We start from the raw sequence: 26,483 nt of genomic DNA on the forward strand, positions 1-26,483 counted from the left end.
TTAAAAAAAAGGGGGGGGGGGGGTAGCGTCTATGATTCATATTCAAAGTGCCTTCGGTCCCAGGTTCGAATCCCGCCGCTGCTTAAATTTTCATTAATTATCAGCATTGGCGGCCGAAGATTTCCGCCGGCATAAGAAGTCACCCTCAGTCTACCAACGGCGTTGTGAAAGAGTGCAGAGGAGCGAACAGAGGTACAGGACACTACCTTGGTCTAGGCTTGGGAAACTACCCCTAAACGCGGAACAATCAGCAATGATCAACGCGCTGAGGATGCGGAAGGCAATGGAACCAACTGCATTAAAGACACGTAAGGTGTATCCACGGGGCATGTTGCCCATAATTGAAGAAGTATCATGATGATCTCTCCATTTTCAAAAGATTCCGAAATAGTCCCCCATTTGGATCTCCGGAGGGGACTGCCAAGGGGGAGTTTACCATCTGAATGAGATTGAATAATCAACAGAAGGATAACGTTCTACGAGTCGGGGCGTGGAATGTCAGAAGCTTGAACGCGGTAGGGAAACTAGAAAATCTGAAAAGGGAAATGCAAAAGATCAATCTAGATATAGTAGGGGTCAGTGAAGTGAAGTGGAGAGAAGACAAGTGTTTCTGGTCAGATGAGCGTAGAGTAATATCAACAGCAGCAGAAAATGGTATGACAGGAGTAGGACTCATTATGAATAGGAAGGTAGGGCAGTGAGGGTTTTGCTGTGAACAGTTCTGTGACAGGGTTGTTCTCATCACAATCGACAACAAACCAACACCGATACCGATAGTTCAGGTATACATGCCGAAATCGCAAGCTGAAGATGAAGTGATAGAGAAAGTGTGTGAGGGTAATACAGTACGTAAGGAGGGATAAAAATCTAATAGTCGTGGAGGACTGGAATGCAGTTGTAGGGGAAGCAGTAGAACAAAAAATTACAGGTAAATATGGTGTTGGGACAAAGAATGAGAGAGGAGAAACACTAATTGAGTTCTGTAATAAGTTTCAGCTAGTAACAGCGAACACCCTGTTCAAGAATCTCAAGAAGAGAAGGTATGCTTGGGAAAGGCCGGGTGATACGGGAAGATTTCAGTTAGATTAAATCATGGTCAGACAGAGATTAGGAAATCAGATATTGGACTGTAAGGCGTACCCAGGAGCAGATATAGACTCAGATCACAATATAGGGGTGATGGCGTGTAGGCTGAAGTTTAAGACATTAGTAAGGAAGAATCAATACGCAAACAAGTTGTATACGGAAGTTCTAAGGAATGACAAGATAGGCATGAAGTTCTCCAAGGCTACAGATAAAGCATTAAGGAACAGCTCAGTAGACAGTACAGTTGAAGAGGAATGGACATCTCTAAAAAAGGGCCATCACAAAAGTTGGGAAGGAAAACATAGGTACAACGAGGGTAACTACGAAGAAACTGTGGGTAACAGAAGAGATAATTCAGTTGATTGATGAAAGGAAGAAGTACAAAAATGTTCCGGGAATCTTAGGAATATATAAATACAAGTAGCCGAGGAATGAAATAAATAGGAAGTGCAGGGAAGCTAAGACGAAATGGCTGCAGGAAAAATGTGAGGACATCGAAAAAGAAATGACTCTCGGAAGGAGAGACTCAGCAAGCAGGAAAGTCAAAACAACCTTTGGTGACATTAAAAGCAATGGTGGTAACTTTAAGAGTGCAACGGGGATTCCACTGTTAAATGCAGAAGGGTGAGTGGATACGTGGAAAGTATACATTGAAAGCCTCTATGACAGGTACGATTTGTCTGACGTGATAGAAGAAGAAACAGGAGTGGATTTAGAAGAGATGGAGGTTCCAGTATTAGAATCAGAATTTAAATGAGCTTTTGAGGATTTAGGATAAATAAGGCAGAAGGGATAGATAACATTCCATAAGAATTTCAAAACACATTGGGGGAAGTGGCAACTAAACGACTATTCACGTTGGGGTGTAGAATGTATGAGTGTGGCGACGTACCATACGACTTTCGGAAAAGCATCTTCCATATAATTCCGAAGACGGAAAGAGCTGACAACTGCGAGAATTATCGCACAGTTAGCTTGACGGCACATACATCCAAGTTGGTTACAAGAATAATATACAGACGAATGGTAAAGAAAATTGAGGAAGCGCTAGATGACGATCAGTTTGGATTTAGGAAAAGTAAAGGCAGGAGAGACGATATTCTGACGTTGCGGTTAATAATGGAAGCAAGACTAAAGAAAAATCGACACTTTCATAGGATTTGTCGACCGGGAAAAAGCGTTCGACAATGGGAAATGGTGCAAGAGATTCGAAATTATAAAAAAGGGGTAAGTTGTAGGGAGAGACGGGTCATACACAATATGTAAAACAGCCAAGAGGAAATAGCAAGAGTAGACGACCAAGAACGAAGTTCTCGTACTAAAAAGGGTGTAAGACCAGAATGTAGCCTTTCGCCCCTACTGTTCAAGGTATACATCGAGGAAGCAATGATGGAAATAAAAGAAAGTTTCAGGAGTGGAATTAGAATTCAAGGTCATAGGATATCAGAGATGCGATTCGCTGATGACATTGGTATCCTGAGTGAAAGTGAAAAAGAATTACATGACTTGCTGAACGGAATTAACAGTCTAGCGAGTACAGACTATGGATTGAGAGTAAAATGAGAACAGCGAGAAACTTAACATCAGGATTGGTGGTCACGATGTCAATGAAGTTAAGGAATTTTGCTACCTAGGCAGTAAAATAACCAATGACGGACGGAACAAGGAGGACATCAAAAGCAGACTCGCTATGGCAAAAAAGGCATTTCTGTCCGAGAGAAGTCTACTAATATCAAATACCGGCCTTAATTTGAGGAAGAAATTTCTGAGGATGTACGTCTGGAGTACAGCATTGTGTGGTAGTGAAACATGGACTGTGGGAAAACGGAACAGAAGAGAATCGAAGCATTTGAGATGTGGTGCTATAGACGAATGTTGAAAATTAGGTGGACTGATAAGGTAAGGAATGAGGCGGTTCTACACAGAATCGGAGAGGAAAGGAATATGTGGAAAACACTGATAAGGAGAAGGGACAGGATGATAGGACATCTGCTAAGACATGAGAGAATGTCTCCCATGGTACTAGAAGGAGCTGCAGAGGGCAAAAACTGTTGAAGAAGACAGAGGTTGGAATACATCCAGCAAATAATAGAGGACGTAGGTTGCAAATGCTACGGTGAGATGAAGAGGTTAGCACAGGAGAGGAATTCGTGGCGGGCCACATCAAACCAGTCAGGCGACTGATGACAAAAAGAAAAGACAGAAAGATCCAAGAGAGTAAATAAATTCAGTGTCAAATGATATTAATGATAATACTTGATGAGAACGTTAGTGTCTTCAGTGAAAGCGAAGGAGGATTACAGGACCTGCTGAATGGAATAAACATTTTGATTAGCGTATAATACGGAGCGAAGGTAAGCCAAAGAAATATGAAATTAATGAGGAGTAACAGAAACGAGGTTAGTGATAAATGTAATTTCAAAACTGTGATCACGAAGTAGAGGCAGGGAGGCTGTTTTGCTACTTTGGAAGCAAAAGGACGAACAAAGCAAAGACGACATATGAAGCAAACTTGCACAATAAAAGGGGGCATTACTGTTCAGAATAAGTCTATTACTATCAAACATGCGTCCCAGTTTGAGAAATAACTTTCTAAGAATGTAAGTTTGAGCAAGACACTGTGGATCACAGAGTATGGGAGAAGTAGAAAATAAGAAAATCGAAGCATCTGAGATGCGGTGCTACAGAGGAATGATCAATATTCAGTGGTCTGATAAGGTAAGGCTTTCCACAGAATCGAACAAGAAAGGAACTTGGAAAGCGTCCGGTTTAAGCGCTACTTTGAAACGGAAAGGTACACTACGGTGTCAACAGAAAGATCGCACAGTCTTCCCCGAATAAGACTTATCTAAGTTCAACGAACATGGGTTCGCGAGAACAGCGTATTCCAACTGCCATAGATCTCCATTTGGGTTCCTAGGATTTCCGCCAACCCTTTTATACGGGCCGTATGTACATGTTTTGACCTGGTGGCTCGTCTCATTTTGTATTACGCACTTGATAAGAACTCGAACGCCTGAAACAGTACTTTAGGACTGGTCACACAAATGACTTTCCTTTACAGATATACTGCACTTTGCCAAAATCCTTCCAAACTACACTCTAAGAAAAAAAATTAAAAATAGAAAGTAAAAATGCACCACTAAGGAATTATCCGAATGGGACGGAAATCAATACACGTGATGTACTTGTTGACACTAACGAATGATTATAATTTCAGAGACATTGGCTGAATTACTCAAAGAGCTTCACAAATTGAGCAAGTCAATAACACATTGGTCCACCTCGAGCCTTCATGTAAGCAATTATTCTGCTTGGCGGAGATTGATGGGGTTGTTGGGTGTCCTCTTGAGGGATGCCGTGCAAAGTTCTGTCCAGCTGACGCGGTAGATTAGTTTCTATCGTAATTCTCATTCTGTAATTGTGCCTTGTGAGTGTCGAGACTGCGCACCGTTGTGCTCGACAAAACCGCCATCTTCCTAAGGACTTCAGGGGGCTTACGCGCTGCGGCAAATTGATGAATAATGCGAGCTACGCTGCACCTCCAAGTGGGCTGGACGCTGTCTGTACTAAACCGTAGCATATGAGTGCCGCCTGTTGGAAATCTTCCATCATACTGTGACGAGGCTCTGGTGTTGGGTGCCATTTAGAAGTCTGGCTCTCAAAGAAGACATGCGGACGTTCAGAAAGCAAAGAAAATGAGTGTTGCCTGTAAGAGGTCTTCCAGCAAACCGTGAGCGAGTTCTAGTTTTGGTTGCCATTTAATATCTCGGCACTCACACAAACCATCTGGGTGTTCAGAGATGCATTTTTTTATTTTATTTTTATTTTTACAGCCAACCAAACTGAGTTCATTTTCAAAGATCTTGGGAAAGCTAATCTGATCCATCAGGTTGCCAGACACTGACCAACAGCTGAAGCGAAAATGGCTTCCTTTTAACAGAACGTACCAGGCTGCCTAAAATTACCAACATTTTAACTGAACAGAATGACAATCCACCAAATACGAAGGAAAAAATCCCTCTATACCTTCGTACCATCAGTAGCTAGTTAGTATCCCTGATATTACTTAAAAAATTAATAGATAACATAAACTAAGCACGCTTTCAGAACTTCAAGTTTCTTCATTATTTTCAACCTCTTAGGCTATGTTTTCATTATCCTATTAATTCATTATTTGTTACATTCCGCCACCACTGGAGACTGTGACATTACAAACTCCATATTACAAGCGAAAGCGTCAGACCTATGTCCATAAAGCCCATTGGACACCCTACTGTGCCTTGTGGGACGTCCAATGGCGCTTTTCGCAGCACCTCGGTCCTTGCTTCCAGGTGGCAGAAAGCTAAACAGTCTGAAGAGATACGTTACGTTTGTTTGGTGAAGCAGGAAGTTCATGTAGCATTTTGTTCAGAAGTTGGATTTGGCCGCATACATGCATCCAAAGAATTTGAGTGAGCCAAGTGTAAGCAATTCTGTGGTGTCACCGCCAGACACCACACTTGCTAGGTGGTAGCTTTAAATCGGCCGCAGTCCATTAGTACATGTCGGACCCGCGTGTCGCCACTGTCAGGGATCGCAGACCGAGCGCCACCACAAGGCAGGTCTCGAGATACGGACTAACACTCGCCCCAGTTGTACGGACGACTTTGCTAGCGACTACACTGACGAGGCCTCGCTCATTTGCAGAGCAGATAGTTAGAATAGCCTTCAGCTAAGTCAATGGCTACGACCTAGCAAGGCGCCATTAGTAACATTGCATGTATCTATGGAATCTCACTTATATCGTCAATAGCAATGTACCAAGGATGGATTAAAGTTAAGTATTCCAGCAGCTACGTACTTTTCTTTATAGCATATAAAGGCACATTTGCATGCCGAGCGTGAGTTTCCGCGGAAACGCGAAATACTAATTAAATAAATAATCAGTGACAAATAAATAAAGCCTATGGCACACAACTGCAGCGCTGTGTCGCTGATAAAACAAAAGCACAATTACGTTACTCTTATGTTTGATTAAGAAAGGGAGAGCTCTGCTAGAAGTGGTGCAAGAAGCACGTATTTTTTTTTATTGTGTGGCACACCGCCATATTTCATGTTATAGAAGAATACTGCGAGTTGCAACCACACTAGGCACTCGATTCTGTAAAGAATTATATTTATAAAAGTAAGTAGGATTATGAACTGTAGGCTTATTCATTGAATATATCTGATTTAACTAACTGTGTAACTTTTTTATGTTTAGTAGACAATCACCTCTGTACGACGTATTGGCATGGCTGGCAAATTATTGTAATATTGAGATTTAGATTATGAGTCCGCACCTACCGCAGCAGTCTTTGGAAACGATTTGATTACGAAGTCCGATTATTCAGTTTTATTTCACGGTCAACTACGAGTAACATTGCCCTTACGAAAAAGCCATTGTCAAGCGTCTGATAACGAATAATTAAACGTCCACGTTCCAGATAAGCAAAATATTAATTACAATTGGAATCACAATCACCATCATACAGATAGAATAATCAATATCTAAATAACAATATTTTTTTTTTATTTTATATTGGCGACTGCGTGTCGGACTTGTTATTTTGTCATTTGTTACATTGTTCTCTTTGTTTCATGTAAAAAATCAACTTTCTGGACCTGGACGTCAATGTATGAGAGATAACAAAATCTGAAGATATTTTCCAATTCTGAAATTTTGCCGGAAGACCCAAAGAAGCTTCCAGCAAAATAAGGTAAGACGCAGCATCTTTGCATTAGCAGGCTTGACCAGACGTATAATTCAGTGTATTAGCTTTTCAGTAAATTCTGTAGTGTTTCTTTTCTGCATAACAGTTTCAGTGATAAATTTCATTCTCAGTACTTTTCCCTAAACAATAACGTATGCAACAATACCAATACACGAGTGTACAATATGGCCGACTTCTGTACGATATCATGTAACATGGCCAGCAGCCATTACCAATAATCTCAAATTCAATTTATATTTTTAAATTAACAGACAGCCATTGTTGCTACGAGCGATTCATGCTCAACTACATTTTATTTTAAAATCAGTGTCAAAAATTTTCTTGAAACATATATCACGTGTGGCATGGTAATAACTAGAAAACAATACGCAAAAATGGAACAGCAAGGACGTACTATTCAGACGCAATCCGACACGGACGTGAGACAAGTGTTAGAAAATGACTTTACGACAGCAACCGGTAGTGACGATTCATCAAACATTGACGCAAGTGTTGACGAAAATTTTGGCAATAGGCCGTCCACTACAAAAATTTCAAAATCTCAATCAGAGCCCATGTTAATGCATGACGTCACGTCTAATGACGCGGCGGGGGCAGAGACCTTGCAAACGGTAAACATTGCCGACATGTTACAAATGCTAATGAAACAAAACGCAGAAAACATGGCAACCTTAAAGGCACAATTAGAGACACATAATGAACAGTTAAAAACACAAAATGACGAAATCAAATCTGATCTCATAGCAATCAAGATAGGTAATGACACTTTGTGTAAACGTGTGGAACTTATAGACGCCACACTGACCAAACAGATGACCGAACTCAATACTAAATTTTCCCAGCTCAATACGAGACAAGAAAAGACTACAACTGACGTAGCACTTTTACAGACACAAGTAAAAAACCTTAATGCCACGTGTGAAGTTCTTACTGAACAAATTCAAACATATCCTTCAGTACATGACAATCTTGAAAAACGAATTACTGACGTACAGAATAAATTTGACAATGTTGAACAACACCTGACTGACATCTTACAATCAGATGCCACAGCTCATTTTCAAAATATTAATAAAGAATTTCATGATTGGGTTGAGAACAAAGACAAACATTTTGATAGATGCTTACGTGAAAATTTACCAACAATTGTGCACGACTCCGTAGCGCAATACATTACTAATAACAAACAGCTGATCAGTGACGCAGTACAATCCGTCACTGCACCCATGAGACAATTCACCGATCAACTACAGTCTGAATGTAACGAAAATATCAGTCAAAATGTACAGTTCAGAAACCAATATACATTCGAGTATGATACACACATTCCGCACACGACAAATACACAAGAACAAAACACACCACGACTACAACACATACCACGATGTGGAAACACAAACACAAGCTATTATCATGGTAAACCACAGCAACATTATCGTAATTACTCGCCAGCTGAACATACCAGTAATTACAGTGGAATAAATCCATATCACAATGCGAAGGAAGATGAAAGCTTAATGAAACACAGGCAATTTCAGATTTTTATCCCAGAAAAACGAACCATTCATCCGGTGATTTTTCTTAAATCTTTTAGTAACGCATTTCCACGCACTTGGAGTGACTGGAAAAAGATTTCATATATTGTCAGTTACATCCAAGGCGATGCAGCTGTCTGGGCATACAGTCAAGCTGACGTATGTACCACGTACAGTGAGTTTGAGCGTGCTTTTCTGAACAAATTCTGGTCGCAATCCATCCAGGAGCGACTCAGAAGACAAATTTTAGAACCTGAAACTTTTAACAGTAAAAATGGTAACTTACGCAGATATTTTGAAAAATACTTGAACATGGGACATTTTTTAGACGAACCAGTCGCAACGCGTGATATACTCCGAGCGTTGAAGGCCAAATTGCCTTTCAACATTAAGGAAAAACTTCTACATATCCCGGATGACGATTCAGATTATTTTTTAACAGCTTTAGATTCGGTCGACATGTTACTAGAAGATCAGCGCTTCGCGCGGCAAAACAGCAGCCACAATGTTTATACTAGTGGTATGCAAAACATGCAGTCTTGCCAACTCAATTCTGGCGCGCCCACAGTTGGATACGTGGTACAGCAAAAACAGCAAACTCACATGCCGTCTCAATACGGAAATCAAAATCAACACGCGTATTCCAATACGAACAACAGTTACAACAGTAATAACACTCCATGCGGCAATCCACACAAAAGGCACCGCGGTAATAACAACAACGGTAACAACGGATACAAATGTAACAACAAAAACACAAACAGAAATAGAAATAATAATAACTACGAGCCAAGACAGCATCAAGGCTGGACTCGTAGCGATCAATACTTTCATTCAAACACTACTTTACCACGACGATACTAACCTGTAAAAATTATTGTGCAGCGGATGAATATGAACTGTAATAACGACACGATGTGTATAGGTCAAGGCACCTGAAAAATACGGACATTTTTCTTTGAAGTATTTCAAAACAATACTATGTAACTAAGAACATTCAACAATCTAAGTTGTATTGTGTTATAACAAATATTGTAAATTTAACACTAAGTTACCTGTCATAGAATGTAGTCTTCATATGTAATCTTGGTTGAATATTTTCTTTGTGCAACGACTGAAAAACGCGCGCACACGAACAATATGAACTGCAATACTGTGCCGCGTGATCTAACTGTATGATATAACGGCAGTCCCGCAGTTACACAGATGCTTCTGCGCATGCGCGCACTCTATCTGCCAACATAAGAACTTTTACGGCGCACCCGCGTCATTCAAATTTTGTATATAATGTGTATAATGTGTAATGTAAGTCATGTAAATAGTTGTAGATAACTTAGGTTTTCTTGTGCCTTTAGGTGAATTGCTCGCCTGCAGGTGTGTCCTTTCGCCTCGCAATTCAGGGGGCAATATAAAGGCACATTTGCATGCCGAGCGTGAGTTTCCGCGGAAACGCGAAATACTAATTAAATAAATAATCAGTGACAAATAAATAAAGCCTATGGCACACAACTGCAGCGCTGTGTCGCTGATAAAACAAAAGCACAATTACGTTACTCTTATGTTTGATTAAGAAAGGGAGAGATCTGCTAGAAGTGGTGCAAGAAGCACGTATTTTTTTTTATTGTGTGGCACACCGCCATATTTCATGTTATAGAAGAATACTGCGAGTTGCAACCACACTAGGCACTCGATTCTGTAAAGAATTATATTTATAAAAGTAAGTAGGATTATGAACTGTAGGCTTATTCATTGAATATATCTGATTTAACTAACTGTGTAACTTTTTTATGTTTAGTAGACAATCACCTCTGTACGACGTATTGGCATGGCTGGCAAATTATTGTAATATTGAGATTTAGATTATGAGTCCGCACCTACCGCAGCAGTCTTTGGAAACGATTTAATTACGAAGTCCGATTATTCAGTTTTATTTCACGGTCAACTACGAGTAACATTGCCCTTACGAAAAAGCCATTGTCAAGCGTCTGATAACGAATAATTAAACGTCCACGTTCCAGATAAGCAAAATATTAATTACAATTGCAATCACAATCACCATCATACAGATAGAATAATCAATATCTAAATAACAATATATATATTTTTTATTTATTTTATTTATTTTATAAGCATTCATTACGTATCCTGTTCCAGACCTATCTCTTGCCTGCGTGAACTAAACGCGTGCCTTTCGGCTACTTCTGTGGCGTGGCTGTCTTGCTACGCCACAACAGTTGGCGACGACGATTAAAACGATTTTCTTCTTTATCCTTACTTGATTTACTAGTGTCATGGCTTCGCCACACTCTCCAGATGTACCGTCCGAATTTTATCGCTTGCAGAATCAGCAGACGCAGGCGTTATTGGATGCCCTTGGACAGCTCGTCCAGAGTCAACGTGCACTGCAAAACGATGCGGCCGCCGCCGCTTCATCGCTACCGCAGCCACAACATGCTGTTGCATCCACGTTCCGGCAATTTGACCCAGCTAAGGAAACATGGACGGAGTGGTCACGCCAGTTTGGATTCCATCTCGCCGCCTACAGAATTCAAGGTAATGACCGGCAGCCTCACTTATTATCCTGTGTCGGTGTGTCCACCTACCGTGTGATAGGGAAATTGTTTCCCCGACGCAACATAGCAACTCTGTCCTACGAAGAAATTTTGTCTGCTTTAGATGCCTATTTCAAGGAAACAGTTAATGTAGTTGCAAAAAGCTATACTTTCTTTCGTACAAAACGTACGGCCGGTCAAACTAATAGGGAGTGGGTTGCAACATTGCAAGGCCTTACAAGGGATTGTGCTTTTGAGTGTGAATGTGGACTCCCTTATTCAGATACTATGGTACGTGATGCAATAGCACAGAACGTTTCTGGTGCTCGCATATGGGAACAGATTTTGAAACTCGTCAATCCCTCCCTTCAACAAGTAATAGACATATTGGATAGACAAGACACGCTTGACTTTGCTCAGGAATCATTTGCAACTTCGCCAGCTGTGTGTAACATTAACCAGCCCGCTGGGCGCGCTGCACGGACCGGTAAACTGCCCTCGCGCACGTCCACGCAGCTGCCGCCACGCTCTAAACCAGGTGTGCCGCACCAGCATACAACTGCAGTGAAATAATGCCCGCGGTGTGCTACTAGACATTCGCGTGAAAATTGCCCGTCACGCCAAGCTATTTGCTTTTTCTGTAATAAGGAAGGACATGTTCAAAGTGTTTGCCAGAAAAAGCTCAGATCAGACAATCACAACCATTCCAGGCCCTTTGCTTCGCGCCGGAATCGAACCAAGGACACTCAGGCTCGTGGACCTTCGCCCATGGACATTCATGTAGCTCATTCCACTTCGTCCAGTGCCACTGTCTCTAACAGTGACTGTGTTCCTCCCACACAAAGTGTGCGTCGACGTCGCCGGAAATCACGTCAATTAGCAAGTGATGCTGTACCTGTATCAGTTCACATTGCACGAGACAGTCGCTCTTGTCGTCAGCAGGACAATAAACTTTTTGTCGATTTGGACATTCACGGCCATGTGATAGCATACCAGCTCGATACCGAAGCTGCTGTTTCGTTGATCAATCACGACACGTACAAACAGCTGGGCAAACCTCCGTTGCATGCCGCAAATGTTAAGCTAACTACATATTCAGGACAGCAGATCCCTGTGTTAGGACAGTGCACTCTTCTTGCAACATACAAGGGACAAACAAAACTTGTGTCATTTTATGTTCTTCATTCTTCTTCTGCAGTGATCTTGTTTGGTTTAGATTTATTTCAATTGTTTAACTTGTCTATTGTAAATCAGGTCCTATCAGTGAATCAGACTGTGCCTTCCGCCAGTGTTTCTCGGTTATGTGAAGAATTTGCTCACATTTTTGCACCGGGCCTTGGTTGCGCTAAGAACTACGAAGCACATTTGGAACTGAAAGTCAACGCGCAGCCGAAATGTTTCAGAGCGCGCAATGTTCCCCACGCATTGCGTGCTGAGGTCGCAAGAACATTAAACGATTTAGAATCACAAGGTGTGAGTGAATGAGCGCAATGCCTCTTCCATTTCAGCTCCGCTTCATCGCTTACGCCGTACAGGTGTTCCGTTCGTCTGGACGACGGAATGCGAACGCGCTTTCGCCAGTTGAAATCGGCGTTGCTTTCAAATACTTGCCTTACGCAATTCCATCCCCTGAAACCCCTTTTGGTGCTGGTAGATGCATCGGATTTCGGGATCGGTGCTGTGCTTGCGCACAGAGATGGCTCGCATGATCGCCCTATTGCCTTTGTGTCCAAATTGCTCTCGTCTACGCAACGAAATTATTCACAGATAGAGAAAGAAGCTTTGGCTCTCGTCTTTGGTGTTACAAAGTTTCATGATTTCTTGTATGGTCGTCACTTTACCGTCATCACAGACCACAAACCTTTGACATCGCTTTTTCATCCGAACAAGCCTGTACCTCCACGTACAGCGCAGAAATTCATTCGCTGGTCTATTTTCCTCTCGCAGTACCACTACGATATCTTGTATCGGTCCACTGCTAAGCACGGAAACGCCGCTGCGTTGTCCCGTTTGCCTGTTGCTGAGGATAGAGCATTCGATACCTCCGAACTTGCTTCCCTGTTCATTGATTCGGAAACTGATGACGTGGTCGAATCGTTTCCGATTGATTTTCGTCGTGTAGCTACAGCCACATCTGCTGACCCTGTCCTTGCTCCCGTTTTGCATTTTGTTGCTACACAATGGCCCTTGTCAAAGTCACGGATCGAGGATCCGTTGGTTCGCCGATTTTTTGCTCTCAAGGAGAGCATTTTTGTTCGACGTGGTGTTTTGCTGTTGCGTTCTGATAATGATCAGTCCAGGGTCGTGGTCCCACGTTCGTTACAGTCCTCTGTCTTACAGCTTCTCCACCAAGGGCATTGGGGTATAGTGCGAACGAAGCAACTTGCTCGTCAGCACTGTACTTGGTTCGGAATCGATGCTGCGATTACGAATATGTGTTCTTCTTGCATGGCGTGTGCCGAACAACAATTCGCACCGCCGCGGAAAGTCTTTGCATGGCCAAAAGCCACTTCCCCTTGGCAACGCTTGCACATCGATTTTGCTGGTCCATTCTGGAATGCTCGGTGGTTGGTTCTGGTAGATGCCTTCAGTAATTTTCCTTTTGTTGTCCGGATGTCTTCCACGACATCAACTGCCACCGTCCAAGCGTTGTCTGCTATCTTTTGCATTGAAGGTCTTCCGCAGACTATTGTTTCCGACAATGGCCCACAATTCATGTCCGCAGAATTTCAGTCATTCTGCCAGCCCAATGGTATTCAACATCTGACATCCGCGCCATTTTCGCCTCAGTCAAACGGTGCCGCTGAACGATTTGTCCGCACTTTCAAGTCACAGATGTTGAAGTTGAAAGAGTCGCATTCTCGGGAGGACGCGTTGTTGCTCTTTTTGTCATCGTAGCGCTCTCAGCCCCGAGATGGTCGCTCGCCGGCTGAGTTGCTCCACGGTCGTCCTCATCGATCCTTGATGTCTTTGCTGCACCCGCCGCATTAGGTTCCTGTGCAGCGGCAGACTTCTGCTTTTGCTCCAGGCGACGTTGTATTCTATCGCAGCTATCGAGGTTCACGGCGTTGGCTAGCAGGGCGCACTCTTCGCTGCCTCGGCCGCGCGATGTATTTGGTTTTGGGGGCCTCTGGTGAGGTGTATCTTCATCTCCATCAGCTGCGCCTCTGTCGTCGCACGGGTTCTGCCGCTCCCCGTCTGCTTTCAGCGACGGTGCCGTCCAGTCAGTGCCCTGGGGACCCATCTGCTGGCTCGCCTCATCCCCAGGTGTTACCGACGATGCCTTCCATTTTGCCCCATGGTGACGCGCCGCTGCTGCCTCCGCCGCCGCCGCCGCCGCCTGTCCACCAGCCGGCGCCGCCTGCAGTGGACGCTTCGCTGCAGCCGCCAAGCGCCTCCCTGGGTCACGCGCCGCCGATCGCTTCCCGTGACCAGCTGTCCTCCGCCATGGAACTCTTGCCCGCTCCGGACCACATGACGTCATCGCGCGTCGGATACCCCGACGCAATGGAGGTCGACCCTTCGGCCCCTCCTGTCTCTTTACGGGCGTATACACCGCATGTTGACGTGCACCCTGGACTAGGTTTTCAGGCGTTTCCTAGATCCCCTCGGACCGAATGGCCGGGTGCGTGTGGCACAGCCTCGCCTGTTGTTGGGCTCCCCACCTCATCGCATACGTCAACATGGGGTCCTCCCCACGGCGGGCGGAAGCCTTATACCACGACCGTTCGCCGATTTGCGGGGGAGGAATGTGGTGTCACCGCCAGACACCACACTTGCTAGGTGGTAGCTTTAAATCGGCTGCGGTCCATTAGTACATGTCGGACCCGCGTGGCGCCACTGTCAGGGATCGCAGACCGAGCGCCACCACAAGGCAGGTCTCGAGATACGGACTAGCACTCGCCCCAGTTGTACGGACGACTTTGCTAGCGACTACACTGACAAAGCCTCGCTCATTTGCAGAGCAGATAGTTAGAATAGCCTTCAGCTAAGTCAATGGCTACGACCTAGCAAGGCGCCATTAGTAACATTGCATGTATCTAAGGAATCTCACTTATATCGTCAATAGCGATGTACCAAGGATGGATTAAAGTTAAGTATTCCAGAAGCTACGTACTTTTCTTTATAGCATTCATTATGTATCCTGTTCCAGACCTATCTCTTGCCTGTGTGAACTAAACGCGTGCCATTCGGCTACTTCCGTGGCGTGGCTGTCTTGCTACGCCACAACAAATTCGGCTATGTACTGAAGCGAATTGTTGAAGGTATGGCGGTAACTTAATATTAAGAATAATTTCAGGTCAACTATTTCGCACCCTGTGTTAGTATTTTACTTCTTTGAATGAAATGGCTATATTCTATACTGCTTTGTTGTCGCGTTTGATTGTTGTGCATACCTACTGCCATGTAGGACACTGTTTGTGTGTTAAGGAGGAGATGGACATATCCAAGGAGTGTATTGTGACTAAGACTCCGGTCAAGGATATATCGACATCGTAGGAGGACGAGGCCTCTTCATCGCAGGAGGCGGCGATGGAGTCACCGTGAAAAATATGGTAGCTATTCGGTTGGGCAATATGTGTAGGTTGAGCACACAGTTTGTGGACACAATGAACGTTAGGTTCATTACGGTGGGAAGACTGAGAAGACAGCAGATCGTTTTGATTCTTACTCCGTCCAGGCGGCGCCTTTTAGGCTTTGTAATATTGAGGATGAAATATTATTTTTTAAGAATTTTAATGCTCCAAATGGAGGCACTAAAACACAGTTTTAACTAGCTGCTACGTTATGGCTGGTAAATGAAGCAATACTTCTCTAAAGTTTATTTCGAAAATACCATTATTTTAGGTGCGGTGTGAACGAAACAAATCCTTGCTTATCCGTAAGCACTATATTGAGGGTAATAACGTCACACTCATTTTGATACAGTAAAACTCTTCATTTATCAAAATAAATCATGCAGCGGAATAACGATATTCTCTTTCTCTTGTGACTTCACAGAACTATTTCTCATATACACAATTCAACTATTCTCATCATATCTTCTCTCCTATTGCCCCTCTCCCCCCCCCTCCCCCCCCCCCCAAAAAAAGAGGATCGCGACTTGTTAGTTGGAAAACAACGGCACGTAACCAAAAATGGACGACCACATCACACCCATTGTAATAAAACAACGAGAAGTAAAGAAGAGAAAATAAAATGTGTTGTCGTACGCATCTCTAGCTACAACGTGCAGACCACAAAACAACTCAACTGTATATATAAATACTGGATAACGAATGGAGTGCCTGCGTGTATTGATAAGCTCGCTTCAGTTCTTAGGAAATCATACATGAATGATTAAATGATGATTTAATACCAGTTTATAATGATATTATTATTATATGTCCAAATGGGTGATTTAGGGAAAAAAAATGTTTTGTACAAGTAAACAAACGTTTAGTAGTTACTGCAGTCACCGGAAAACTACAACGACGGAAAAAAATCGCAACTCCAAAAAGGAACTGCACGACGTAAACGAAAGTTGGTAGGCTTGTTTCTACATCTGAAAGATGACGTCTATTCAAATTTCGCTATAAGGTGTATACGAGGTGTGGCTAGAAAAAAACCGGACTAGTACTGGTGAAACAATAAAACGAATGCAATAAGGCTGAAAGTCGCGTGGCCTGTCACGTGACTCTCGCTCCGCCTACTGCTCGAGTTTCATCTGCCTCCTGCACTCAGTCTGCCCGTGGCGTCTGTTTTAAGTAGTTGACGTTTTGTCTGTGCGTCGGAAAATGTTGAGCGTACAGAAAAACAGCGTGTTAACATCAGATTTTGTTTCAAACTAGGAAAATCTGCAAGTGAAACGTTTGTAATGTAACAACAAGTGTACGGCGATGATTGTTTATCGCGAACACAAGTGTTTGAGTGGTTTAAACGATTTAAAGATGGCCGCGAAGACACCAGTGATGACACTCGCACTGGCAGACCATTGTCAGCAAAAACTGATGCAAACATTGAAAATATAGGCAAACTTGTTCGACAAGATTGCCGTTTAACAATCAGAGCAGTGTCTGAGTTAACAGGAGTTGACAAGGAAAGTGTTAGGCAGATTCTTCATGAAAGTTTCAACATGAACAAAGTGTGTTCAAAAATGGTTCCAAATTGAACAGAAGGAACGCCGAAGAATGATTTGTTCTGACATCCTGGAAAACATTGAAAGTGATCCCACCTTCTTACAAAATGTTATTACTTGCGATGAATCGTGGTTTTTTACTTACGATCCCGAAACTAAACGCCAATCGATGCATTGGAAAACTCCTGGTTCTCCACGACAAAAAAAAGCACGAATGTCAAAATCGAAATTCAAGGCAATGATGATTGTTTTTTTTGACATCAAAGGGGTTGTGCACATTGATTGGGTACCAGAGGGACAAACAGTGAATCAGCATTACTACATTAGCGTCCTGGCTACCCTACGTGAGCGAGTACGTAGAAAACGGAACGATTTGTGGAGAAAAAAGTCATGGATCCTTCACCAAGACAATGCCCAAGCTCACAGTGCGTTGTCAGTGAAGACGTTTTTGGCAAAACACAACATTCCCATCTTAGATCATCCACCCTACTCACCTGATTTGGCCCCCTGTGACTTTTTTCTTTTCCCTAATGTCAAGTCAGCTTTGAAAGGAACTAGATTTGAGACTGTTGAACCAGTAAAAGAAAAAGCGACGGAAGTAATGTATGGACTTACCGAAAATGATCTGCAGCATTGCTATGAACAGTGGAAAATTCGTATGGAGCGGTGTAGAGACCGAGGAGGAGAGTACATTGAAGGAGATGATGCTGTAGTATACAGAGAAGTTGCTGCATTAGAAAATTGTAGCGAAATACAGGAAGATCTGCAGCGGATACGCACTTGGTGCAGGGAGTGGCAACTGACCCTTAACATAGACAAATGTAATGTATTGCGAATACATAGAAAGAAGGATCCTTTATTGTATGATTATATGATAGCGGAACAAACACTGGTAGCAGTTACTTCTGTAAAATATCTGGGAGTATGCGTACGGAACGATTTGAAGTGGAATGATCATATAAAACTAATTGTTGGTAAGGCGGGTACCAGGTTGAGATTCATTGGGAGAGTGCTTAGAAAATGTAGTCCATCAACAAAGGAGGTGGCTTACAAAACACTCGTTCGACCTATACTTGAGTATTGCTCATCAGTGTGGGATCCGTACCAGGTCGGGTTGACGGAGGAGATAGAGAAGATCTAAAGAAGAGCGGCGCGTTTCGTCACTGGGTTATTTGGTAACCGTGATAGCGTTACGGAGATGTTTAATAAACTCAAGTGGCAGACTCTGCAAGAGAGGCGCTCTGCATCGCGGTGTAGCTTGCTCGCCAGGTTTCGAGAGGGTGCGTTTCTGGATGAGGTATCGAATATATTGCTTCCCCCTACTTATACTTCCCGAGGAGATCACGAATGTAAAATTAGAGAGATTAGAGCGCGCACGGAGGCTTTCAGACAGTCGTTCTTCCCGCGAACCATACGCGACTGGAACAGGAAAGGGAGGTAATGACAGTGGCACGTAAAGTGCCCTCCGCCACACACCGTTGGGTGGCTTGCGGAGTATCAATGTAGATGTAGATGTAGAGATAACATGAAATTGTAAATAATTGTAAATAAATGTTTTTTCCAGCATCAGTCCGGTTTTTTTCTAGCCGCACCTCGTACACGCTGTAACGGTCTTGAGGGCTAGTTACTTTTGAGATTGGACATGGCGAGCTGACGTTAGTGTATTTTAAGAAGACAAAAACGCCGTTATCAGCAACTCGCTGAGTTTTAAGGAGGTCATGTAATAGGATCACGAGAAGATGCACGTTCCTTCTGCGATGTGGCAGATTTGTCAGGAATGTAACCACTGCACAATAAGGAGACCGGGCTCTGAACGGCAAAGTGGCACTACGGAGAGAGAAGACCATCGTGACCGGCGTATGGCTCTGGCGCATAGTATTGCATCTGCAGCAGCAATCTGAGCAGAAGTTGGCACCACAGTGACACAAAGGTTACAAACCGATTACTTCAAGGACAGTTCCGAGACAGACGCCATGTAGCGTGCATTCAAATTCTTCCATTTGAACTTCAGTGGTGTCAAGCGAAATCTCACTGGAGAATCAGGTGGAGGTCTGTTATCTTTTTGATGAGAGATGGTTCTAACTTGGTGCCCGATATCGCCGTATGTTGACTAGAAGGAGGGCTCTGGAACCAACCTGTATGGTAAACACACTGGACCTAAATGTGGGGTTATGGTCTAGTGTAAGATTTCGTATGACAGTAGGAGCACTCTCGAGAATATCGTACGCAGGCTGACCACAAATTTGTAAGTCAATTTGGTGACTGCATCTGCTGTGCTGCCAGTCGTGAACGGCATTACAGTGGATGTTTTCCAACAGGACAACGCTCGCCCTCATACCGCTGTTGTAACCCAACATGCTCTACGGAATTTCTACATGTTGGAATGTCTGCATGTTGCCTTGGCCTGCTCGATCACCAGATATGTCTCCAATCGAACACATTTCGGTAGATCAGGACGACAATCCCAGTGTCACCCAGAAACAGCATTAACCGTTCCTGTACTGACCGACCAAGTGAAACAGGCATGGAAATCCGTCGCACAAATTGACATTTAGAGCCTGTACAACATAATGCATACATGTTTAGGCTTGCTTTCAACGTTGTGGCAGTTACTCGCGTTTTTAATGTACCGGTATTTAACATTTACCGTGGGTTATCTGGTGCTTACATTAACTGGTCTTCTGCAATGTTAATCACTTAAATATATTACCTAGACGAATTACATGAATCTGCATTACTTATTTTTTCCTGCTGGGGTGTTTTTTCCGTCTGTGTATTCGTGAACGACCGTGTTAGTAGCAAGCAATGGAGTCTGCAGTATAAGTAGAATAAACATCATACTGAAAGCAGGCACGCGTCTTTAAGCCGATATATCTCTTCATAAAAGTCTACTTGTACTCGTTTAAATCCAGCCCTAAGAAAACGAATTCCGGGCAATCAACCTTGACATCATGGTGGGCGAAAGAATGAATATTCCTTGAGCTTAATTAATGATTCAAATCTTAAAGACAAAAATGTAAATATGTATAATTAAATTAGAAGAATCATTGTTAGGAAATACACATAAACGCTAAGTATTAGTGATTTCTTCCACATCAGCAACGTTTCCTTTAGTAAGTAGATAAACTTGTTTGTTCAAAGAATCTAAAAAACATGACAGTAACAAATAAAATTTAACTATATACGACGGTAGTATCTGTTCCCGAAAGAACAGTTACCGTCAATGACCATGCAGCTTTGCTAGAAATGAAATGATAATTAAATGGACACCCTAGCTGCAAGCAGGCGTTGATACACTTCATTGGGGGCATGTTGAAAATGTGTGCCCCGACCGGGACTCGAACCCGGGATCTCCTGCTTACATGGCAGACGCTCTATCCATCTGAGCCACCGCGGACACAGAGGATAGTGCGTCTGCAGGGACTTATCCCTTGCACGCTCCCCGTGAGATCCACATTCCCAACATGTCCACAACACTACATTCGTAGTGCGCCTAATAGATGTTTTCCCATCATACTCATTACTCGTGGCAGATTAATCTACCAAGTCCCGTACGAGTTCGGGCATAGCGTGTGCCTTCGCACAAGAAGGTCAAAGGCCGGAAACCCATATTTTTAACTATATATGGCGGTAGTATCTGTTCCCGAAAGAACAGTTACCGTCAATGACCATGCAGCTTTGCTAGAAATGAAATGATAATTAAATGGACACCCTAGCTGCAAGCAGGCGTTGATACACTTCATTGGGGACACGTTGGAAATGTGTGCCCCGACCGGGACTCGAACCCGGGATCTCCTGCTTACATGGCAGACGCTCTATCCATCTGAGCCACTGCGGGCACACATTTTCAACATGTCCCCAATGAAGTGTATCAACGCCTGCTTGCAGCTAGGGTGTCCATTTAATTATCATTTCACAAATAAAATTGTTACTTTCCTTTCCTTAGTGAACAAAACCTAAATTCCGAGATGAGACAGGACACATATAATCGGCAAAACATATTCAAAAAACAAACAGCGAAAGTACCTATATCCAATTATTATTTATACATTACATGAGACACGGTTGCCTTCGAGAAGCTTATTACACTTCAAGAATGGAAGAGCTGCTAGTTGGACTACATACTACAGTAGGTCGTCTTTAGCTACTCCTTTACCTCTGCTCTTACTTGAACTGAACGAATATACTCTTCGTAGTCAGCAGTAAAACTTCCTCTAAAGAGGAATGAAACAGTTCAAGAACAATGCTGTTGCGGTATATGCTGTATCCACATCGAGGGCCGGTTCGAGTTTCCCTCACAGATCACGTACATATCATTTCGCACTCCACCTCCCCTGCCCCCTTTCACTCAAGACATCAGTTGCCTTTCCTCGAGCTCTTGACAAGAACCTCACAGATTGTACAATTTGGGAGTCTTTAGCGCCCCTATTCTTGGCACCCAAAGCGGCCGGTTCTTTCACTTGGGCCTTAAAGCGGTTCTGTCCACATGAACAGATAGCTACGCAACATATGTTCCCCGTGCGTGGTAGGATGGCATTCGCTTCACAAGATTATTTCGTCTCATGTCACCCACAACCTGGTAGAGAATAATCTCTTACGACCTCTTCCATGCCAACCTGCATGAATTCCGAAAATGCTGATCTCGACTCGAGTTTTTCTCCCATGACATACTGAATGCCTTGAAACAAGGCAATCAGTTAGATGCAGTATTTCTCGATTTCCGCCGTCCATACGGCGAGATAGGCATGAGTGATGGTCTGGTGTGCCGTTTCTTTTTACAGCGCGACACCTTTGTTTGTCATTCTCGGCATCTTCATAGTGCAGCGGTACGCAGACGATATTCTATGCCCCGTTTTGTTGTCCTTTACGGTAAGCCATCCTGGGCTTACATTCCAGCAAGATAATGCCCACCCCCACACGCCGAGAGTTTCTACCACTTTTCATGGCCGCCAAGCCCTACCTTGGTCGGCAAGGTCGCTGGCTGTGTCTCCAGTAGAGAAAGCTAGAAGCGTCACGGGCAGGGCCGTCCAACCGGCTCAGTGTTTTGGCGATGTAAGGCGCCAGTTAGACAGATTCTGGCACGCTATCTCTCACGACGACATCCAACAGCTCTCTCTATCATAGCCAAACCCATTAAATGCTTGAGTAAGAGCCAGAGGTGAACCAACGGATTACTGACTAGCTGAATTTGCGAAGCTTCTTCTCTTAAATAAATCATTCCATCTTTCTGAAATTGTTGTCAATTATTAATCTCTACATTTACACCGTATATTATTCATCACTTTAAATGTTTACAAATGATGGAATAAATGCACTGTCAGGGCTAGCAACAGCAAAAACAGTAGAAAATGATGGAAACTGCTTGCGGCGGTTTCTAGTGCGCATTTGCCCATGTGATTCTAAAATAATTCACTAGACTGAAGAATTTACCAAAACCTTTCGCTTGTTTCTAAGTTCACAGCTTCAACACTCTGCCCTATCGTCACTGTCTGACCCTGTAGTATTTTCTTCCACCACCACATCAACTACATGTTTTACCATAACTCTTCTGGTAATACGTCCCGAGACAATATTTTTATGCTGTTTTGACGATAATTGACGTACTGAGACTGTGATTAAGAAAAAATACTAATTCTTACAACAGGGTAAAAACAGCTGCCAGGCACTCTTTTTCTGCACTAATACACATACACAAGCACAACATACACAGAGAAACCCTCAACATACACATATAAACACGTAAAGGTAATGTTGGCTTTTGTCTGGGACAGCGAAAAAAAATTGTCTTCTAAATAACTTAACATAGTTCCAGTGCTCCTGTTACAATTGAAGCGTTTGGGATGTTTTCACAGCTCTCTCTACTCTGTGGGAGGTAGGATAAAAATGCAAAAAAGAAAGAGAAAAGAGCCATTAGAGCCATTGGTGGTAACGTTTTTGAGTAACAACAAATAATGCCGTTTTTACCGGTTGAGAAGGAACTCTTTCAAGGTCAGACGGCCGCTTAGCAGTAAACTTACAATTAGCTTGTTGTGTCCGTGTGACGTGCAGAAATTTCAATGCATTGGCTGTGCAAAACAGAAAAGGTGATTTAAGAAAAAGTACTGCTTTGGTGTAATTGCAACTAACGACAAATTGTAACAATGTAAACGACTTAACTGAGAAATGGGCTAAGTTATATATGTTACTTTATAAGTCTTCTGCTCCTTTTTTTAGCTGATCTGGTTACAAGTCAATGCCCTTTTATAGAAAATGCTGACCGTGATACATGAGTGAAGACACGTGTAACAGCTAGTATTAAAACTAGCATTGCAGGATGTAGGATGTTTCGTTTCGGGACGATTTTTCGTTTTTGGTGGTAAAATTTTCGTAACTATTTGACATTGTAATGCAAAATGTGCGGGAACTCAGAGAACCACATTACTGGTAACCCATTTTTTTAAAAGTATTCTCAGTAACAGAAACTTTGTTTTAATTCTTAATATGCGAAACTCCCCCCCCCCCCCCCCCCCCCCCCATGAACCATGGACCTTGCCGTTGGTTGGGGGGCTTGCGTGCCTCAACGATACGGATAGCCGTGCCGTAGGTGCAACCACAACGGAGGGGTATCTGTAGAGAGGCAAGACATACGCGTGGTTCCTGAAGAGGGGCAGCAGCCTTTTCAGTAGTTAGAGGAGCAACAGTCTGGATGATTGACTGATCTGCCAACACTAACTCTAACCAAAACGGCCTTGCTGTTATGGTACTGAGAACGGCTCAAAGCAAGCCGTAATTTTTGCCGAGGGCATGCAGCTTTACTGTATGATTAAATGATGATGGCGTCCTCTTGGGTAAAATATTCCGGAGGTAAAATAGTCCCCCATTCGGATCTCCGGGCGGGGACTACTCAAGAGGACGCCGTTATCAGGAGAAAGAAAACTGGCGTTCTACGGATCGGAGCGTGGAGTGTCAGATCCATTAATCGGGCAGGCAGGTTAGAAAATTTAGAAAGGGAAATACATCGGTTAAAGTTAGATATAGTAGGAATTAGTGAAGTTCGGTGGCAGGAGGAACAAGACTTTTGGTCGGATGATTACAGGGTTATAAATACAAAACCAAATAGGGGTAATGCAGGAGTAGGTTTAATAATGAATAAAAAAATAGGAGTGCGGGTTAGCTACTACAAACAGCATAGTGAACGCATTATTGTGGCCACGATAGACACGAAGCCCACGCCTACTACAGTAGTATAAGTTTACATGCCAATTAGCTCTGCAGATGATGAAGAAATTGATGAAATGTATGATGAGATAAAAAAAATTATTCAGGTAGTGAAGGGAGACAAAAATTTAATAGTCATGGGTTACTGGAATTCGACAGTAGGAAAAGGAAGTGAAGGAAACGTAGTAGGTGAATATAGATTGGGCCTGAGAAATGAAAGAGCAAGCCGTCTGGTAAAATTTTGCACAGATCGTAACTTAATCATAGCTAACACTTGGTTCAAGGATCATGAATGAAGGTTCTACACATGGAAGAACCCTGGAGATACTAAAATGTTTCAGACAAATTATATAATGGTAAGACAGAGATTTAGGAACCAGATTTTAAATTGTAAGACATTTCCAGGGCAATTGTGGACTCTGATCACAATAAACTGGTTATGAACTGTAGATTAAAACTGAAGAAACTGCAACATGGAAGGAATTTAAGGAGTTGGGACCTGGATAAACTGACCAAACCAGAGGTTCTACAGAGTTTCAGGAAGAGCATAAGGGAACAATTGACAGGAATGGCGGAAAGAAGTACAGTAGAAGAAGAATGGGTAGCTTTGAGGAATGAAATAGTGAAGGCAGCAGAGGATCAAGGAGGTAAAAAGACGAGGGCTAGTAGAAATCCTTGGGTAACAGAAGAGATACTGATTTTAACTGATGAAAGGAGAAAAAACAAAAATGCATTAAGTGAAGCACGCAAAACGGAATACAAACGTCTCAAAAATGAGATTGACAGGAAGAGAAAAATGGCTATGTAGGGATGGCTAGAGGACGATTGTAAGGATGTGGCTTATCTCACGAGGGGTAAGATGGAAACTGCCTACAAGAAAATTAAAGAGACCTTTAGAGAAAAGAGAACCGCTTGTATGAATATCAAGAGCTCAGATTGAAAACCCAGTTCTAAGCAAAGAAGGGAAAGCAGAAAGGTGGAAGGAGTATGTAATGGGTCTATACAGGGACGATGTTCTTGAGGACAATATTATGGAACTGGAAGAGGAGGTAGATGAAGATGAAATGGGAGATATGATACTGCGTGAAGAGATTGACAGAGCACTGAAAGACCTGAGTCGAAACAAGGCCCCGGGAGTAGACAGCATTCCATTAGAAATACTGACGGCCTTGGGAGAGCCAGTCCTGACAAAACTCTACCATCTGGTGAGCAAGATGTATGAGACAGGCGAAATGCCCTCACACTTCATGAAGAATATAATAATTTCCATCCCAAAGAAAGCAGGGATTGGCAGATATGAAAATGACCGAAATATCTGTTTAATAAGTCACGGCTGCAAAATACTAACGCGAACTCTTTACAGATGAATGGAAAATCTGGTAGAAGCCGACCTCGGGGAAGATCAGTTTGGATTCCGTAGAAATGTTGGAACAAGTGAGGCAACACTGACCCTACGACGGTTCTAGGCGCTGCAGTTTGGAACTGACCGAGCGCTACGGTCGCAGGTTCGAATCCTGCCTCGGGCATGGATGTGTGTGATGTCCTTAGGTTAGTTAGGTTTAATTAGTTCTAAGTTCTAGGCGACTGATGACCTCAGAAGTTACGTCGCATGGTACTCAAAGCCATTTGAACCATTTTTGACCATACGACTTATCTTAGAAGAAAGATTTATCAAAGGCAAACCTACGTTTCTAGCATTTTTAGACTTAGAGAAAACTTTTGACAATGTTGACTGGAATACTCTCTTTCAAATTCTGAAGGTGGCAAGGGTAAAATACAGGGAGCGAAAGTCTATTTACAATTTGTACAGAAAGCAGATGGCAGTTATAAGAGTCGAGGGACATGAAAGGGAAGCAGTGGTTGGGAAGGGAGTGAGACAGGGTTGTAGCCTCTCCACGATGCTATTCAATCTGTATATCGAGCAAGCAGTAAAGGAAACAAAAGAAAAGATCGGAGTAGGTATTGAAATCCACGGAGAAGAAATAAAAACTTTGAGGTTCGCTGATGACATTGTAATTCTGTCAGAGGCAGCAAAGGACTTGGAAGAGCAGTTGAACGGAATGGACAGAGTCTTGAAAGGAGGGTATAAGATGAATATCTACAAAAGCAAAACGAGGATAATGGAATGTAGTCGAATTAAGTCGTGTGATGCTGAGGGAATTAGATGAGGAAATGAGACACTTAAAGTAGTAAAGGAGTTTTGCTATTTGGGGAGCAAAATAACTGATGATGGTCGAAG

The 26,483-nt window shown here is 43.1% G+C and overlaps 2 non-coding genes across 2 annotated transcripts; both read right to left on the bottom strand.

The window, feature by feature from the left end:
* Positions 1-20,370: 20,370 nt before the first annotated feature.
* On the bottom strand, positions 20,371-20,445 carry Trnat-ugu. Its single transcript has one exon. It is a non-coding gene; the product is annotated as a tRNA-Thr (tRNA).
* Positions 20,446-20,811: 366 nt separating this feature from the next.
* Trnat-ugu lies at positions 20,812-20,886 on the bottom strand. The gene has a single exon. It is a non-coding gene; the product is annotated as a tRNA-Thr (tRNA).
* Between the last annotated feature and the right edge of the window lie 5,597 nt (positions 20,887-26,483).

Source organism: Schistocerca piceifrons, chromosome 4 (assembly GCF_021461385.2).
Source record: "Schistocerca piceifrons isolate TAMUIC-IGC-003096 chromosome 4, iqSchPice1.1, whole genome shotgun sequence".
In the NCBI taxonomy this organism is placed as follows: domain Eukaryota; kingdom Metazoa; phylum Arthropoda; class Insecta; order Orthoptera; family Acrididae; genus Schistocerca; species Schistocerca piceifrons.